Genomic DNA, 14,175 nt, shown 5'->3' on the forward strand with positions numbered 1-14,175 from the left:
AAACACTGATGACAACTGCGCAGTTTCATACACGACAAAAATGTTTTCGAATCATTAATCTCTCCTGCATTGCCTGATGAAGGAAGCTGCGGGAAAAACTGTACTGCAATACTTTTACGCATTTTACAATCGCATCTGTTCGGCATTTGAGGAGTACAAATATTGGCACAAAGCCTCTGCGGGGGGTACGTGTATGGATTAAAAAATAGATGCAATTGCAAAAATATTTGTAAATGGTGAAAAGAGCGCGTTTTCTTTCATGAATATACATATTTCAGACGGAAATATTTTGTAGATACGCTTTTAGTTGAAGGTAAAATCTGAAACTTACTTCAGTAACTGGCACGACTAAGGGATCAATACGCGCCGCATCATTGACAACAGCAGCAGCTATTCCCTCCTGTGACTCCCGGTGGGCCCCAATCCAGACGTCCTTGGCATTCCAAAAAGTGTCGGCAGAATATATGAACAGACCTCGAGGGCTTGTCCTTGGTCTTTAGTTGTCTCTTACGAATAATGAGCATGATCGAACCCCAGGGAGGAGTGGCACTTATACCTCGTGATTCATGTCCTGCACGCGAGCACGGGTTGGCGGCCTGAGGTATGCAGCATTACGTTATGATTGGTCGCACGGAACAATACCTGAATTGATAAGTTGCCTCTCCGCTAATATCTGTGATTATGCGAGGGCAAGCATTATCGAAGGGTTTATTTCTCTTCCCTAGGTTGTTCTTCAGTGTCTGTCACGCAACAGCAAGGCACGGCAAGGCACATAGACGGACTGAGTCTCCTGTTCTTTGTCATGTGGCACATATATCGACAACGCCAAGTGGTGCTGAGCGAAGAGTTTTTATCCTAACTCAGCACCGTAGCTTCCCCGTGTGTACAGCCCCGAGACTAACACCTCTAAGAAGCTACGAACTGGACACCAATTGCTGGAAATCCGTCGACAAGTTAACAGGCCAAAGTCTCGTTCGTTATCTAAATTAACCACATAAATCGTTCCACTAACTAGAAACAGCCATGCACCACCCAACGAATCGAGGAAGAGCTCTCAATCTGTTAGGGCCTGGCGCGGCTCTTCCTGGGTCTGTGAGGTGAATGCAGCCCAGTGGCCGCCCGAGTTACGTCCACACTGGAAGAATGGAACAGCAGCTGGTGCCGTCTTTAGTTATTACAGTGATTATACCCCCTGCGGCTACCCGAGTTACGTCCACAGAGGATGCATGGAGCAGCAGCTGGTGGCATATATAGTTATTACAGTGATTACACCCCCTGTGGAAGAATGAAGCCGCAGCTGGAGGTGTCTATAATTATTCTCTTTAAGGCAGGAATCCTCGCTCCCTCCTGACTGATAGAGGAACGACTGCGCTGAATACCTTAATGCACCTAAGGAAATTATGGGGATTTCAAGAAAATTTTAAAAAATCACGTTTGCGTGGCGTGTGCACATAAACACACACACACACACACACACACACACGAGCAAGCACAGCAAGCACAGCCCAGCATACACGAACAGTCTCCCGCCGGCGGAACATGCAATCATCACGAGCGGACGGAGAGCAAAACCCCTTCCCTCCCCGCCTCGCCACGCCGTTTCTAAATATCCATCTGAATGTACATCACACCGGCAGCAGGACGCGCCAATATTCATGGCTACTGCAGTGACGGAGAGGCGTGCACCACCTCACGGAGACTGCGCCGCCACGACAACTGAATAAATAAGCAAATAAATATATACATAGATAATGAGACCTTGAGATTACGTATATAAATGCATAGTTTCCACCTGTTATTATCTTTATCTGTTCTTAGAGACGTAATATGCTCACTCATTTTTTATTCTTTATGATGTTTATTTATTTATTTATTTTTTTGACAGACACATTCTCTCTCTCTCTCTCTCTCTCTCTCTCTCTCTCTCTCTCTCTCTCTCTCTCTCTCTCTCTCTCTCTCTCTCTCTCTCTCTCTTGCCCTCCCAATTCAGTGATTTAATTTGAGCCAGGCCAAAATATCTCTCACAACAATTGCTGACAGACAGTTTTAGTTGATAGGTCCTGGCGGTCTCTGCTTCATACTTCCATAATTTTCTATTACCCAGCAGCCTCCTACCTGCCCTCCTCTCCCAGCTGGAAGTGACGCGAGTATTGTAGAATCAGTTCACAGAAGTCGCGGTGCCTTTCATTCAAGTAACTGTGCATTCTGTCCTCGTGGAAGTTGTAATATCATCCGTGTCTTGCCTTTTTGTTTTCTGTTATTTTTCTTGTTATTTTTTCACTTGTTCCTGTCTCATACTTTTTTTTTTTTTTCTATCTTAGCCACGTTTTCCTCTCTCTGGTCTTCGTCTGGTCATCTTTTTCTTTGGTTGTCTAGTGTCCGTCTTCTGCTTTTCAATCTCTTCTTTGTTTTATTTATAGTCCTCCTCCTCCTTATGTTTGGGTTTTGTATGGTTGTCTTCTTGTTCTTTATTAAGTTGTGTTCCTTCTTGGGTCCTCGTCCTTCATCTTCGCCTTGTTTATTATCTTTCTCCTCCTGTTTAAGTTTCGTCTGGTTTTCCTCTTGTTCCTTGGTTACTAATTTTCGTCTCCTACCTTTCATTCTCCTCTGCTTTATTTAGTCTTACTGCTGCTCACTAGTGCCAGGAATCCCTCTCTACCTCTGACTCAAGGATCGAGACGCGGCGGACGAACATTTTCCACAAAGGAGATTAACAAACAAGAAACACGCCTATGAGAAGGAAAATTGGCCAACAAACTAGATTAGAATGGAAAATTGAACAGTGAAAAAAAAAAAAAGACATGGGGAGAAAGACAATGAGACAGAGAGGAAAGGGAGGAAGATGGGGAGGAAGAGAACGAGGAAAGGAGGGAGGAAGGAAGCTGATTGCGGTGTGCTGCATCAAAAGCTCTCAATTTGTCATCCTCAATGGGATAATACCCGAGTTTAATTGTTTCCCTCTCGGCACGAATGCTGTAGACAGGGCGGCATGCTGCTCTCGTAGGGAATGGCAGCGGAATGGGAGAGGACGGGGAGTGGGGGGGACAGACTGCTTGGGTTGACTGGGAAATGGAGGAGTGTGGGGTGCAAGGTGGAGTTTGGCAGGGAGTGGAATGTTAGTGGGGAGAAAGTAAGAAGGACAGGAGGTTAAGGGAGTGGAATGTTAGTGGGGAGAAAGTAAGAAGGACAGGAGGTTAAGATCTTTGCTGCAAAGGGTGGAAGTGAAAAAGGTGATAGGGTGTGGAATGCAAGGTGGAATTTGCATTTACGGAGCAGATTTAGGTGGATAGATGGAAAGAAGACTGATGGTGTGGAGTAGAAGTGGAGGTGGGGAGATGAGAGTGAAGGGAAGATGAAGTGAAGTGAAGCGACGATGGGGAGATAGTAGATTGATTGATACAGGAGGAGGAGGTGCAGTGTGGAGTGCATGGCAGGGGTGTAATGGGGAGGAGGCAGACAGCTGGAAGGAGAAGGCAGAGTGTGGGGAGGAGGAGGGTCTGGGAAGAGAAATGTAGGCTGAGCATAGTGGTCGGGTAATGGTAAATACATGCACGAACTGTCCTCGTCTCCCCGAAATTGCCCTAATGACCCACTTACTGCCACACAAGCCGCTGCTCATCTCTTCTTATTTCTTGCCTTTTACGCACGCCAAGGAATGCACACCACGAACATTCCACATGAATTTTACACGCGATAAAATAAGATCTTTGGGTCAGCGTGCTAACTATGGGGGATCCCTGTCAGAGAATATATATATATATATATATATATATATATATATATATATATATATATATATATATATATATATATATATATATATATATATATATATATATATATACCTGATAAATACAAGAATATACTCGTATATACCATGAGCATGCACGAGTTCATATTATGGTCGCATTTTGAAGTGTTTTACGACATATGGAAACCGTACACACAAACACACACACACACACACACACACACACACAGAGGAGGACATCAATGCATAATGCAACATATATATTTTTTCTCCTTTATATATAAATATTTTTGCAATCGTTGTTTTGCATTACATGTATTTCACCGACCTTGAACAAATCACAATGTCGGAGCTTAATTATTGCATTTTTACAATAGATTGCAATCGCTGGTATCATTATCATTATTATTATTATTATTATTATTATTATTATTATCATTATTATTATTATTATCATCATCATCATCACCATTACCATTATTTTCGCAAACAAGATACCAGTAACTATGAAGGTCGTTTAAGTTACGTTATAGGCACGGCAACAAAACACACACACACACACACACACACACACACGTCCAGGTACTATTTCGGTGTATTGGTGTGCTCTGATGTGGCCTAATTAAACCTACGCGGGGAGCCGAATGATCACGTCTCGAAAATGGACACTGCACATCATTACTATCTATTCACGTCAAAGCAAGTCCGTCAAACTCTCAAGATTTGTTCAAAGATTATTCGATACACTGGTGAAGCGCTTCGTTAATCATCACCATTAAAACTACAAGATTCTACAGCAGGAAAATGGTCTTCAATGCTTAGAGAGGGAGGGATTAGACAGCGCTCGCTACACTGGTACACCGCCTTAGAAGTACTGTGTTACATTGTCGATACATTTGCACAATCCTTGGCTTACATCACGTGCCTATTCTTTGCGTGTCCGATATGAATTAAGATTATCAAAGTTCCTATAGACATGCACATATAAAGAACGTCTGGCCTTATAGAATGATACGGCTGGGTAAGTTCAGAGGGCGGCCACTGGTTTAATGCATCATATATATGTAAATTGCCTATACTGGGAAATTGATGTACAAATGCACCACTACATCATGCCGCCAGTCCCACCACCGACCCCGAGCTGCCAGGATGGTGTTCGTGTGGCGAGGCGAGGCAATTTGTTGAAGGCTACACTGATTAGTTTCTACGTTAAATATCACTTTCATTCACCATACTCTTACTCTCATTTCACTATCCTTTCCATGTTCTTCCCGCTAATTCAATAATCGTATCAATAATGCGAGAAAGGAAATGAATTATACATGTTTATCTATCGTGACTGCATTCCAGAGCTTCAAAGATTCCACTCCAAGTGAATCATCTCATTCACTTCACGCTTCTAGAAACATGAAGCGTCTGTGTATCTATGAATACGAGAAAGAAGTGCAACATTTATCACTATATTCATGATGACTTCATTCCGGAGCTTCAACGATTCGACTTCAAGTGAGTCGGCTTCGCATTCCTCCAAAGCTCTGCAGCTTATGAATTGGGGGTGGTGGAGACGTGTGGCATCACCGGTGGCTACTCCTGCAGGATGAAGCGTACACCGAGTCGCTGATATACAGAACAGCCAGCAAAGCTTTCTAACTGAACTGACCTCCAAGCAGTAATCGTTGCATGAATGAAAGAGTCCTTAAATATTATGTAATAAACTTATTACTCACATAGTTGCCACGTGTCTCCATACGCTCTCTCTCTCTCTCTCTCTCTCTCTCTCTCTCTCTCTCTCTGAGCAACATGACGTGTCACATATTATAAGATGCGAAAACATATCTTATACTGAGTAAAAACCTTATATAAACATCTACAAAGGGAGAGGAGGAGACGGTGAAGAGAGAGGATTACGTGAAGGAGTGGGAGAAGGGGAGGGGAGGAGGCGAGGGGGAGGAAGACATTGAGGGAGGAGCATAAGATGGAAGCGCGGGAAAATTTATCCTCGACAAAGTGGTATGATTCATTGCCTTCTACATAATATATCGTGTGTACTTCACCAGTAAGGCTTACTGTGGTGCGCGAAGACCGTGTTTGCAGTGTGAGAGAGGATACAAAGGAGGCACAGCTGATATGTAAGCAGCTGATACAGTCATGGCGGGGTGGCGGGGTAGGGAAGGGAATTTCCTGCTACAAGGGCAAGTCTAGTCACTTCATATAAACACTAACCTCCTTTTGTTGCAATGACCACGTGAGGTGTTGGGAGAAGCCAGTGCCAGCCTCAGTACAGAGTTGTGTTCGCTGTGTCAAGGGTTGTGATGTCTTCCTCAGCGCTTCCGCAATGCTCCTAGTGTCCTGAGGCGGCAGCAATCCCATGTTTACTTTTAGTTTGCTCTTCTCTCGTCCAGCAGCTCACACACCTCTACATCAGAGGCCACACAGTCACCATACCCACGCACTGCACGCCGCTGCATGCCCTGGCCCATGACGTCAAGTTTGCTGCTGGCGGAGTGATACACCTCCCTGACGGTGAGAAGGTGCCACCTCATCATTAATTTCCTGCATTATTTTAACCTTGTATGTAATTTTTTTTAAGTCTTGATGGTTTGTGATGAAAGTTAGTGTTGTAATAGTATGATTTATGGTTTTAAAAGTACAATGGATGTACGTATAGTTTAGCAACAGCACCAACGCCTCATCTTAAATACTACCGCCCTCCGCCCCTCCCTCACTCCCTCCCTCCTCTCGGCTCTGCGTCCGTCCTTGTGTAGTTTTCGTGGCCTTCGTGATGAAGTATAGAAGGTTTTGATAACATTACTCAAGGTTTTAATCATAATAGATCTCAGTACACTTTAAAAATCATTGTCTTTTTATGTATTTTTATGTAGAACTAGCGCTCCCTCCCTCTTTCTGTCCAACCCACTCTCCTTTCGTGTCTTCCACGGTGTCTCCCTTTCGTCCACCTTTCCACCACCACATATCCGGCCATCTCCGCACACCATAACGAATCTGACAACGGTATATCTGTGAGCAAGATTTTCTATTCACAGTAAAATATTTTCTAAAGTCAGAGAATCCGTGAAACTACGCGCATTGCATCCTGAATAGTTTAGTAGATACGTATTTGAGGGAAGTCTTTTTGAAATACATGTAATACTCAAGTGAATGTAGATGGAAGAACCTTGAAAAATGTATATATTTGTAAGAAACTCGATATTAAATATTGATATGTTTGACTATTTCAAACTTAAAGAGGACGAACTCTGGTATCACTTAGGTTAGAAAGGCAAGTACTCAGCCGCTACCAGCGCCACCTCAGCCTCACTATAACTAAATTCGGGAGTTGGAAGCAATGCGTGAAGGAAAACTTCTATAACCATGTCGTGTTGCCCGCGTCATCTCCGCCACAGGTGTCTAAAGGGATGCCACTCAATGACCGAGAGGAAGACGTAACGAAATGTAAAGGCGGCAGCTAAACTCTGCAAAAATAATGTTCGCAACTTTTCGTCACGACGCACCGCCGGAGGAGCGTCTCAGAATTAAAAAGTTTAGGTATTAAAGTTCAAAAGTGGTGACGGGCGGTAGTCCCTCGCGACTGAGAGAGAGAGATTATTATTATTATAGTTTATTGACAGAATTTTGCGATTACAAGGAGCTTAAAGTAAAAATCATTTCACTAAAATCATTATATCATATAAAAAAGAGCTACAAATAAAAATCCTGTCCAGATAAAATTAACCAATTCACATTGCAAAAAACAAACTTTCTCCAAACTTAACTCCTAAAAAAAATTCAAACTCCCTTTCTTTTAAAAAACAAGAACATTTTAGCCGTAAAGCTTTAACACATCGCAAACATAATCACATAAAGTGCCTAATAAAAAATTCAAACTCCCTTTCTTTTAAAAAAACAAGAACATTTTAGCCGTAAAGCTTTAACACATCGCAAACATAATCACATAAAGTACCTAATTTACCCTTATACTTCATTAAACTGGTAAAACTACTAAAATCCAACATATTATATCTAGCCCTACAGTCCCTTGACAAAGAACAATTTAACAAAACATGAGACTCATCTTGTACTGCATTACTATCACACATACACAGTCGCAACTCTGCTGGTATTCCATTCCTTCTACCTGTCTCAATTTTTAAATCATGTGACATTAGTCGAAGCCTCGTAAGGGCCTGCCTTTTGTAGTCCGGGACAAACTCATTGCTGACATAAACTGGATGTACTGATAGTTCAGGGTTAATTACTGATCTGTACGCCACATACTTAGATGCCGTCTCGGGTTTTTCTCTAATTTTTATTTTGACTATATCCAGTGGATTTACGTTATCTCTATACTGTAGTGCCTTCATCACAAATTGATACCCTGGAGTATTAGCTACTCTGCACAACTCAAATGCAACATAGAATGGTTCTTCAACGTTCGGTTCCCTTAACTTTGATTCTAGAAATTTCCTTCTCCTTTTTGCTATGACATCAAGTACAGGTGGAATACCTGATTCAATAAGACACATGTCGGGGCTTGTAAATTTCCTTACCCCTAGCAAGTTCTTTACTGCTCTATTGTATTGAACAATTATCTTTCTAGGATTATTTGTCAACCATGTTTCTGAGCTATAAAGAAGGGCAGAAGTGACAGCAGCATCAAATACTTTGCGCTTGTATGTATATGGCATAATGTTATTTGCTGCACAAAAAATTGCAAATTTATTGAGTTGCATCTCATTCACGGTTTCGTGAAGGTCCAATACTGTGTTCATCTTTGCATCATCACAAATCCATGCCCCAAGGTAAAGATACTTATGAACACAGTCTATCTTGATGTTACGAACAGTTAACGGCAATCTGTCTTCATCTGTACCTCGCACTACCATAAGTTTTGTTTTCTTCTCATTAAGTATCATTCCATATTCTTGGCAATAATCCAACACTGCGGTTAACTTTCTCACACACATTTCTTTAGAAGTAGCTAGTATTACCATGTCATCCATAAGAAGGAGCGTATGTAGTTTCCCCAAGAATCCATCTGTATCTACACACCTGTTTATCATCCTAACCACCTCATCCATGTATGTGGTGAATAAGAGACAACTCGATGGAGATCCTTGGCGGACTCCAACAGTGGCATCAATAGTTGCAGAACGTAACACACTTTGAGTACAGGAATACATAGCTTGTATAGCACGCAACATAACCTTACCACAACCACGTGATTTAAGCAATTCAAGCAATTTACCTCGAGGCACTCTATCATATGCTTTGCTGTAATCTATGAATAACATATACAGCTTCTTTTTCTTATAATTAGCCAGGTCACATAATAATCTTAACGTCATTATTTGTTCGACACATCCTCGACCGCTTTGAGCACCTGCTTGACATTTATCAATACTTGTCCATAGTTTTAATCTGTTCAAAATTAAGTAATCATACAATTTTGCCAATGTATTCATAATGGATATGCCTCTGTAGTTTCCACATTCAAGTCTGTCTTTACCTCCTTTGAAGAGTACAAAAAGTTTGCTACAACTCCATGAAACTGGATAACACACATTAAGAAAAACAACGTTAAACATATGTAAAAAGAACATGATCCAGTTAACAGGTAAAGCTCTCATAATTCCTGGACAAATACCAACATAACTTTTTCTAACATTCACATCCTTGAGTACTTTATCTAATTCTTGTACAGTGAAAGGTTCGTCTAATACGGGTATCGTTGGAGTCGAGTCATCTATACATACAGTGCGAATACTATTAGTGTGACACTCATTATTTAACAAGCTCTCGAAATGGGTCTTTAGTTGATCGTCTTCAGGTTGTCTGTGTTCGTGCGTATCAATATTCCCTGACCAGTTAATGGCCTTCCATATGAACTTAGCATCATTTGTTTCTAATATCCTTCTCCAGCGCGGCAACGTTCTGTCCCACGTTTCTTCCTGCTGGTCGAGACGTTCACATCTGTTCCTACGAGCAGCTTCATGAATAATTTCACTGCTCGATCTGAAGGCTTCAGAAATATTTTCAATACTAACAGCGTCCGGATTCGGTGGATCGAGACTTAGCAATTCGGTACTGAAATCATGTAAGTTTACTTTTCCACATCGACTCGTTTGCACGTATTCTTCGGTATGACTCACCCAGACCGTTAGCTCGCTCTAACAGCTCTGTCGGGGAAACTTGAGTCATTTCTTTAGTAGCGAGATCTACGCAAATTGGGGCGTGGTCGGAACCTTTAACTGACTTGTTTACCTCGACCGAACTGACAAATCTTACGCAATCGGAAGTAACCACGCACAAGTCAATCTCCGATGTCCATCTTGATCCTCTTCTAAAAGATAAGTCACCTCCTAAGGTAGTTCCTTTTCTGTTCAGGTGATTCATCACAACCATATTGTTACTTCTACACATGTTACGCAACATACGCCCGTGACTATTCACTACCGGATCCTTCACACCATCATATCTATAGACACTTCCATCACCACACGACAACACATGTGATCCAACTCGTGCATTAAAATCACCTAAAACAACTACGTCACGAGTGTTCAAACACATCTCACTTAACGCTCGAAACGGTGAAGCTTCGCAATATAGTGAGTCTTCTGGAGGTATATAAACACCACCGAATTTCACATCTTTACACACCGATAAATTCACCCATATCATGTCATCTTCCTCCATGTTTACATTGGTCACATATTGCATCGACGCACATTTGATGAGCAACATAACACCACCTCTGTTACAGCCTACTCTTGACTTATTGTTATACATATAGAAACCAGGTACGCTTTTTTCATACGCACTTTTAACCTCTAACAGCCAAACCAGATCATATTGCATTAAGAACTTAAGAATTTCCGGATCATTCAATTTTTCCCTTACTCCACATACATTCCATGAACATAATTTCAACACACTGGTATTTTTCTTTGTATTCAGAAAAAAATATGGTGAAAACTTATCGATTACATTGCCATCCCTTAACAACACACGTCTTTTCCAATCATAACTAATAGACACACCCACATTTCCTGGCTTTTCTTTTTCTTCTCTTTCACGTTGCCTCAACCGCGCCATCTCCTTCCTCACTGCCGGGTGGACATCCTTCTTGACATACACAGAAGAGAGAGGTCCTTCAACTGATTTCAAGTTCTTTGCCATCCTCACGATCTCATTACGTTGATTTCCGTCTCCCACCACGACAAGAAGCGGTCGTTTCCTACGCTGGTCCTCTTTTCCGAGTCGTTTGATTTCCCACGCTGCAGGATCAACGTTTTGCTGATATCCAGTCGCTGCTATCACATTGCGTACTTTCTCAGCATCGTTGCACCCTGTTACATCGCTCTCTTCTGTCAACCCAGTAATAACTAAATTTCTCTTCCTCTCCTTGTTGTCCAAAGATTCTAAAAATAACTGTTTTTGTGAAATAATCTGGAATGCTTGGTCCAACTTATCAGACAACTGCTCCACTTCTTGTTTAATGCTGGCCATGCCTTTCACTTCCTCTTTTAAGCTTCTTATTTCCTCCAATAGATCATTATTAGATGATTGTGTAGAGGCATCAGCTGTTAGTAGAGTTGCAAGCGCTCTCTTTAGTTGTGGGTTTGTCATTTTATTTATATCTGTTGGAGCCAACGCTCTAACAGTAGCTGGATCTTCATAGGTTGTCATGTTCACTTTGTTACGCACTTTATGACCTAGGTGCTGGGGCTTAAGTGCTGGGGGAGACAACAACCAGAGAGCAGGGATTGTGGGCAGTGTAGTGTCGTCTGCTAGTAAACGATCTGCGCATGCGTGGTTTCTACTTGCACAGGCCAGGAGGGGGTGATATAGAGGTGTATGTAATTTCTCTTATAAAAAGTCTATCATTCAGCAAGTTCGGCATTCACATACTTCACTATTCACTTCCCCTCACCTTTATAGGCAATTCAGTTCCAATACAGGGCTGTAGGACTAGTCTTCCCTTCAAATATCAGCGTCTTTTGTGGAGCCGTTCACAAGGAGTGTTCACGTTACGAGAGAAAAATAGAGAGAGAGAGAGAGAGAAATCTAATGGTTCACATTAAGCAGCCATTACTAATAACATTTTCCCTCTCAAGGCAGCAGCGGCGCCACAGAACATCCATCTAATTGCTGAAGGACTGCAGTGAGTCGTGGTGCTCTATTCACCGCAAAGCCTCCCCGGTGATCCTTTAATAAATATGCAAAGTTCCCCAAACAAACACACAAACACACAGGGGTCGCGCCTTCCCCTCCGCACACAACTTGTCCTGACTGGTTCACCATGCAACAGTGACCTCCTCGTGCTGGCGTGAGAAAAAGAGCCGCGCTTCCCGGCGTGGGCGGCCTCCTGTCCCTGAAGACACCCTGGCCTTCACTTCCTGTCCCTGTCCCAGCGGTGGCCCTGACCACCTGTCCCTGGGGACGCCAGGCTGCGTGGCACTAACCTCTTGTCCCAGGGAACGCGGGACTGACGTGGCCCTGACCTGCTGTCCCTGGAGACAAGGGATTGGCGTGATCCTGACGAGCCGCTTGCTCGGTCTCAAGCTTCAATTGGGCGAAAATCAGAAGGCGGCGGCAGACACTTGTTGGTCTGCGAGGCTGGGGAGGCCGGGACAATCTTTCGTAAGTTTTATTGCGAGTCTGCTCCTCTCCTTCAAGTCTCCTGAATTGCAGCATAACTCACGCGCATTTCTCCCGTCAGTCAGGCGCTGGCATCGCGAGTCGCGGCGGCGATCAGGCAGGACGGGGAAGGGAAGAACCGACTGTCTGGAGGGAGCCAAAATAGCGAAGCTCAGACGAGACGGAGCACAAGAGGGAACCAATGACGGGAGCGGCCGAGGAATATGCATACGGCATATATAAAGGCCGAGCCGCTGCCGGTCAAGGGCCACGCTCTGCTCGCGTTTCCAGGCACATTGTGTGGCCGACGAGCGCACGCAGGCAACGGCAGGACGAGGCTTCCTGTCTCGTGTTCAGCAGCGCCTACCGTGCGTGCAGCCACAGTGTTTTTGTGTCTATAAAACATTGAGCTCTGCGGGGCGCCATCAGCTCCAACGGATGGATTTTCATAGACAGACACAAGTAGGAGCAACTGCTGGTACAAACACGCGCGCGCACGATGAAGCATTTGGCTCTCATGAACAGCCTTTCATTCGTTAGTATGAATTTGTGTTCTCTCACATCCTGTCAGCCATGTCCTATTGGCGCAATGGCTGCACTCGTCTTCCAATCCTGCCTGGGCGCCATTCCTCTTGATGACTCATGAAAGGAAGAATACAAGCATTCCTCTCAAGCACTTTGTGCATCATGGAAGGAGCAATACATTTCACCATTATCCTTACTATAAATGTTTTTCTTTTATCAATACGATCCTCTTGACACATTGAGACTATCATATTCCAATCTCACGTCACAATGGTTCACTGGGAATATGATACTCGCACAATATCAACAAAGACCAACTCTCGACCGGCCCACATCCTGTCAGGTCGCGCTCCTCCACCTCCCGCCTCCCACGCCACGCCACGCCACACCACACGCCACACAGCCAATTCAGCGACTTCCTCCCAAGCCTTCATTACATATAGGAGGCCATCACGGGGTAAATGTTAGGGTTTCCTGCCAAGCACAGCCACTGACACCACCGAGACCAGGATACGGGGCAACCAATCACGATTCCGATCCAGGCAGAGAAAAATTGTATTCTCTCTCTCTCTCTCTCTCTCTCTCTCTCTCTCTCTCTCTCTCTCTCTCTCTCTCTCTCTCTCTGTGTGTGTGTGTGTGTGTGTGTGTGTGTGTGTGTGTGTGTGTGATCGAAAGTACTGGTGAAGTAATGATAGTGAGACACATGAAAGTATTGCAGTAAGCTGTTACAGAAGCCAAAGTGGTCAATACAGCAAGACACAGAGAGTGGCATCACCTTGCCGAGCTGGCCACGCATGCAAGTCGTGCCTGAGGAACGAAAAATAACGGAATCACGCATCGAGCTTGGCGCTGAAGTAATGGTACTTAACTGAGACAAGGGCTGGTTAATTCAGGCGAAGGGGAGACCAAAGAGCAACTCCTCAGTCGACAAGTTCTAAGTAGAGATCTGCAGAGTCTCATCAGCAGGTTAATGGGACTAGGAACCGTCTAATGTTGCGGTGATGAGAAGGGCGTCCGACTGTTTCAAGTACATCTGGAGGGGCGAGGAGGAGAGGGACACGCCGAGAGGTTTAAGATGACAAGGAAAGGGAGAGACTGACGAATGTTGGCAGAACAAGCACTGATTTGCCTCTCAGCGACCTCTGGGATTCCACGTGAGGGAGAGGATAAAGGTGTCGACATTGTTTTCGCTCTCTTCGGCTGATCAGGGCTCTGGTGCATGTTGGCTTCCCTTGGCTGATGAAGCCTGGATGACTGTT

At 43.8% G+C, this 14,175-nt stretch overlaps 1 protein-coding gene across 3 annotated transcripts in view; it reads right to left on the reverse strand.

Moving 5' to 3' along the window:
- LOC135097665 (myosin-11-like) overlaps window positions 1–14,175 on the reverse strand; it is a 63,984-nt gene that overhangs the window by 14,640 nt on the left and 35,169 nt on the right. For 2 of the 3 annotated variants that reach the window (XR_010265954.1, XR_010265953.1), the window contains exon 1: window positions 5,975–6,835. The gene's annotated coding sequence lies outside the window, so the exon portion shown is untranslated. Of the gene's footprint in view, window positions 1–5,974; window positions 6,836–14,175 lie in introns of those variants that run through there. The other variant, XM_063999615.1, reaches the window with a different exon arrangement.

This window comes from Scylla paramamosain, unplaced genomic scaffold, assembly GCF_035594125.1.
Source record: "Scylla paramamosain isolate STU-SP2022 unplaced genomic scaffold, ASM3559412v1 Contig28, whole genome shotgun sequence".
NCBI lineage: Eukaryota > Metazoa > Arthropoda > Malacostraca > Decapoda > Portunidae > Scylla > Scylla paramamosain.